We start from the raw sequence: 6000 nt of genomic DNA, 5'->3' as shown, positions 1-6000 counted from the left end.
TCTTGCCCTTAAAATATGTCAAGATTCCTCCATTGCAACTGAGCATAGAAAACACAGATCTCAAGGGCTTTTTTTTCTACAAAAAGTAACTCTGAGCAAGAACTGGTTCATTGTGCCTGTTCCCTGGGCAGATACCTGGATTTCCACGCTGCTTTGATGACCCCTGCAGGGACAAGCAGTAATGGAATTGAGTTTTAATTCCTTCCTTACCTGAAGTGCGTGGTGTGCTCATGGGCACTGCCTTGGGCTCCTGCTGGGTTTGAAAGGAGGAATCAGTTCCCAGAGATGTTCAGGTGTTAGGAAGAGCTGGGGATGGAAGCAAGGCTGCTCTCTGAGGAAGGAGCTGGGTGTTCTGGCAAGAGTTTGGCCTTTTGTCCCTGCCATCTCTAGAAGAGAGCCCCTGTGTACATGGGGGGCCTGGGGGCTCAGCCTGCAGCCCCAGCAGTGCAAGGGAGCTGGGCTGGGGAGGAGGATGGAGCTGCTGCTCTGGAGCTGCCCATGCAGCACCCACAGCCCCATGTGAGGCTGGGCAGGATGGGAGAGTCTGGGCTGGGGAAAGCTGCCCGTGGGGGGACTGCCATGGGCTGGGATCAAACTCTCCCTGTGCAGGGCTGGGCTTGTGGAGCTCAGCAGAGCTGCTCCAGCTGAGCTGGGAGCTGAAGGAGCCCTGGCTGGGATAAAATTCTCCCTGTGCAGGGCTGAGTTTATGGAGCTCAGGATGCTGCTCCAGCTGAGCTGGGAGCTGAAGGAGCCCTGGCTGGGATCAAACTCTCCATGTTTGTGGAGCTCAGGATGCTGCTCCAGCTGAGCTGGGAGCTGAAGGGCCAGGAGCCCTGGCTGCTGCCAGCACACCCAAGGGCAGGACTTGTGGATGACTTTTGATCCAGATTGTCCCTGGCTATGCCAGAAGAGGCTGGGGTGGGAGGAACAAAGGGACTGGCCCTGCCAGGCTCTCTGCTGGCTGCTCTCCCACCCTGTGTCTGGGCAGGGGCTGCACTCGGTGCTGCCGGCAGGAGCCGGGGGTGGTGCCGGGAGGTGGGAGGTGATGATCCGAAGAGATCCCCGTTTGGCTGGAATCCCCCTGGGCATGGAGGATGGACTGTGGAGCCCAGTAAAGAGAAGGGAAAGTGCTGACAGAGGTCCTGATTGTGCCCTTCCGCAGCTCCATTCCCTTCCCTGGACACACCCCAGCCCTTCACTGTCTGTTGTGTAGTGATGGGAGCAACTGTTCTGTACACACATGGAGATGCTGAACTTTCCTAGAAACCATAAAATCTCTCCTAGATTTCAGTTTTTTGTTGTTTTTTCCGCCAGGTGAGGCATCACTTTTATCTGAACATCCTGTCACACTTTCCATAAATAGGAGGAGGTGGCATCAGTTCTTGAGGTCCCCACCCTGTTTGCCTGCTGATACGTTTCAAAAGGCATTTGCTCTGTAAACACCTGCTCCACCCAGTTTCCCTCGATCAATACAGCTTTTCTCTCCAGGTTTCTCCTGAAAACCATGTCCACTCTTTTCCTGTGGGTACCAAGCTCTGGCTGAGACAAAGTCCTTACCACTTCTCACTCCTCAGGGTCAGACACAGCACACGGCTCCTGCCAGCCATGGAAAGTCCTAAGGACATCCTTGGCCATCCCTAGGTCAAAAACAGCTTCCCTGGCCCCAGCAGCCTCCCTTCCCACTCTGCTCAGTGCTTGTGAGGCCACACCTGCACTGCTGGGGCCAGCTCTGGGCTCCCCAGTACAAGGGAGATGCAGTGACTGGAGCCAGTCCAGTGCAAGGCCATGAAGGTGTGAAGCATCATTCATATGAGGAGCAGCTGAGAGAGCTGGAGCTGCTCATCCCAGAGCAAAGTAGTCTTGGAGGGACTTTGTAGATATGTATAAACATCTGATGGGAGGGAATGAAGGCAGGAAACCAGGCTGTTGTCAACAGTGCCCTGTGACAGGACAGGAAGCAATGGGAGCAAACTAAACTGCATGAAATTCATCCATGGGAGCTGTCCCACAGAATCCCAGAATGGGACCACAGTGGGGTCACCCTGTGCCACCTCCCTGCTCCATCAGGGCCATCCCAGAGCCCATGGCACAAATTGTGCCCAGACAGCTCTGGGATATCCCCAGTGAGGACACTCCACACCCTCTCTGGGCTCTGCTCAGGGCTCAGGCACTGCCCAGGAAAGTTCTTCCTCATGCCCAGGTGGAGCTGCCTGGGCTCAGTCCCTGCCCGTGGCTCCGGTGCCATTGCCGGGCCTGGAGCAGAGCCCGGCCCTGCTCTGCCCCTCCCTGCAGCCAGGGCCAGCCAGGGCTGAGGGCCCCTCTCAGCTGGGGCTGCTCTCCAGGCTGGGCAGCCCCGTCTCCCTCAGCCTTGCCTGGGCACCCACATGGTCCGGGCCCTTCAGCATTTTTTCATCCTCCACTGGACCCATTTCAGGTGCTCCAGATCTCTCTTGTTCTGAACAGCCCAAAACTGGACAAAATATAACGGCAAGGGGAGGCTCATCCCACCTCTGCTGAGGAGAGCCCATGGCACCCTGTGGTTGGGATGCCCACTTTCATTTCTTTCTCTGCTGACAGACCAGCAAATCCTCCCAGTAACATGTAACCAGATGTCTTTGATGAAGACAACATGGGTAGTCTCAGGAATGGTTCAGATCCTGGATCCTACAAGGCCCTGAGGGATCTGGTCAAATGTCAGCCACCCTAAAACACAGATGTTTTTCAGCACCCAAGTGCTGCAGCCTCCAGAGGCTTCAAGGCAAAGCCCAGGTTTGTGAGAGATCACTTAATCTCCTGAAGGTCTCTGGCAAGCAAACAAAACCAACCGAAAAGACACAGCAAAGCCTGTTCTCCAGCTGAGCAGAGATGTGTTTGGTTGTTCAAAAGCTTCTGATAAGGTGACTGAGATTAAAGAACAAATAAAAGAACGATTAGGGCCAAAGTCCCAACTCCAGCCAAAACCACACAGCCAGAGAAACAACGCACTCCTTGCCTAAAGCCACACTTACCCAGCTGCTCCCCAGCCTTCCCAGCCAAAGAGGAGCTCTGCCCAGGGCTGGCACAGGCTCTGCCTTGTCTCTGGGACAAGGTGCCCAGGACAGTGATGTCCCACACTGCCCAGCAGCCACAGCACTGCTCCTGCACTCAGCTCCCACCACGCTTTGCTCCCAAACTCCCAACTGGATGCATTTTCTCCCTGAGCATCCTTTCAGAGAGCTGGTATCCATGGGCATGGCCACTGCAGGCCAGGTTCCCTTCAGTGTCCAGGAGAGCTGTTGGAGTTAATGGGAAATGGGCATGCCTTGCTCTCTCTGCTGGGTGTAAAATTAACTAGAGATCAATTTAGGTGGGTGCTGCTGGAGCGCGGTGCCCGGCGGCGGAAGGGGAGGCCCAGGGGCTGATAGATTGGAGAACGACTGGGAGAGCAAACTGCACCTTGCTGATAAAGCAGAGTGCTGGATACCCCTGGGAGAGTCATCCAGAAATTATCATGGGCCAGTCCAGGAACAGGTCTGTCTGCAAACTGGTCTGAAAAGCAAACAGAAAAATAGTTTGCTGGTAGTGAGGGGACCTTTCTCAAGTTTCTCTCCATTGGGAGTTTTGTGGGAATAATTGCAGACCCAGGAAACTGGAGTGTCCAGCTTCTCCAATCTGTCCCTGCATCTAGGACTGCCAGCTGAGTCCTGCTGGGGTGGCATGCACAGTTCTCGAGTCTTTTCATCCCCCTTTATGATCCAGCAAGCTCCAGGCTGCCAGGGTACAAATGACAAAGTGAGCACAGGCTGGCCAAAAATGATGGAGATAAATCCTTGTTTAAGCAAAGTGCACATGCAAACACAACACAAATACAAAAAGAAAAATTAAAGAATTAAATACAGGGGGAAAACACAAGCAAGGTGAGCAGGGTCCTTGTGGTCATCTGCAGGGAGGAATGGAACCCAGTCCCATATCAGGCATTAATTCCCTGTCGCAACAACCTCCTTCCAGGTCCTCAGCCTCTGACTCCCTGCAGGAGGCAAAGGGACAAGTGTGGAGCCAGGGGACTCCGGGCTCAGGCACTGGACTGCCACTGTGGATGCAGTCAGTGCCACCCTGGTACTGCCCTGTGGGGTGGCTCCTTGTCCCCTTGTACCAGCCAGGCATCTTTGGAGTCTGCCCCATCATCACAGCACTGCCAAGAGATCTTCCAGGCCCCTCTGACACGAGCTCATGAGTAGCACTTTAACTCCTGGACCTTCCCAGGATAATTTTAACCCTGGATATGACTTTTCTGTACCTCTCCAGTTTACCTGCTCCAGCTGATGCGTTCATTTAAGCAGCATGGACTCCTTCCTGAGGTTTTGGTTTATTTTGCAGATGTTCAAAGCAAGGAGCCATTTCCAGTAGGAGCTCCATCCCTCTTCATCCCCTGCTAAGGAAACCTCTGCAGGCCATCCCAGACTGAGGAAATTCCCAAATATTGTCCCAGCTGGCAAAGTCCTGCAGCAGTTCCATCTTGCCCAGGATCCCAGCCTCTGCTGCTAACAAAGGCTCCTCCCTGGCTGCCTGCACCCTCCAGGCTCAGCTGCCTCCCTTTGCCCACACACAGGAGGAGATTAACCAAGGAATTGTCCCTGGTACCAACAGTGGCTTTTCTCCTGCTCCTCACCTCTGCAGCACTTTCCTGCCATCCAAGCTCTCTCAGGAGAGCAAGGAAGCTCTCTCAGGAGAACCAAGCTCCCCTGCTCCTGCCTAGAAGGTCCTTGCTGGCTGTCACCCTGGCCAGGAGCCCTGTTGTGTTGCCCACCTGAAGGTGGCTGTTCACACCTCGGGGCTCAGCAGGGCTCAGTGCTGTTGATGGCAAACAGAATCCGCCCTCAGCAGGCCCAAACAAAAACCCACACATAGCTCTCTGCTGGGTTCTTCTCATGCTGGAGTGCTCCACATCCAGCAGAAGAAGGAATAAGGTGAGGAGGATGAAAGAAGGCAGAAGCTGGCTGGGGTTATAGCGAGGCTCAAGCCCTTGCAAACCCCAGGGCTCTCCTTTGCACCACCCACTGCTCTGGCATTTGGTCCAACCCAGGGTTGGAAATCCAGGTTACAGGTCTGCTCTCTTCCTCACTGGAGGAGCAATCACATTCCCAGCTTTCCTTTCCTCTTCACCTTCCCATGTGCTCCTCTTCACCTCCACCCCAGGTACAATTACACCAGGGATGGCTGCTCTCCAGGTGCAGCTTGTCTGGCAATCCTGGAAAAATCCACCAGCAGCTCCTCTGCGCCATGGGCTGGCCAAGCAGGAAAGCCATTGCCTGAGAGTGGCAAGGTCCTGAGGGTCTTAAGGCCATGTCCTTGCTCATCATCTTACACAGGGGACAGGAAGGGACAGGAGCCTTTGGGGTCTCTGAACTGCCTTTTGCTGAGGTCAGCACCTGAGGAGGCTCCCAGTCCCTCCTTCCAGGGCACCTTTCCTTCTCAAGAGACACAACTGCAGAAGGTGCATTTACCTGGCAGTGTCCTGACCCCACTGCAGCACCTGTGGGAGGGAGGGAGGAGACCACCAGGTGCAGTCTCAGAGGAATGACACCCCCACAGAGGCCCTTGGACACTGGTGCTGCCCAGGTCAGTCCAGCATAGCCTGCATAGGATGCAGGTGTGAGGTAGCAGAAGGATCCCCAGAGAGCTGCAGAGGTGCCTGGGATGCAGCTCTGGCACAGGAAGCACACAGGCACTGGAGAGCACATGCTGTGATTCCCAACAGAACATTCCTGCAGGAACAGACAACTTTGCCTCTTGAGTTTTTCCTCCACAGGTGCCTCCAGCTGTGCCCTAGAAGAGGCTGGAGACAGGAATAGGGGATATCTTGAGCAGGATTACATGTGGAATCTAGAATTTCATGAGGTCACCATGGACTAACAGGTTTGTCCTTAAGGAAACAAATGAGCTAAGCAGTGACAAATCCCACCAGTGACCATCAAGCAAGAGGAAACAACCAAAGAGGAGCAAGACCAAGACTGTCTGGAC

Source organism: Zonotrichia albicollis, chromosome 9, assembly GCF_047830755.1.
Source record: "Zonotrichia albicollis isolate bZonAlb1 chromosome 9, bZonAlb1.hap1, whole genome shotgun sequence".
In the NCBI taxonomy this organism is placed as follows: domain Eukaryota; kingdom Metazoa; phylum Chordata; class Aves; order Passeriformes; family Passerellidae; genus Zonotrichia; species Zonotrichia albicollis.
The sequence above is the reverse complement of the archived record's forward strand: the minus strand, read 5'-3'. Positions refer to the sequence as shown.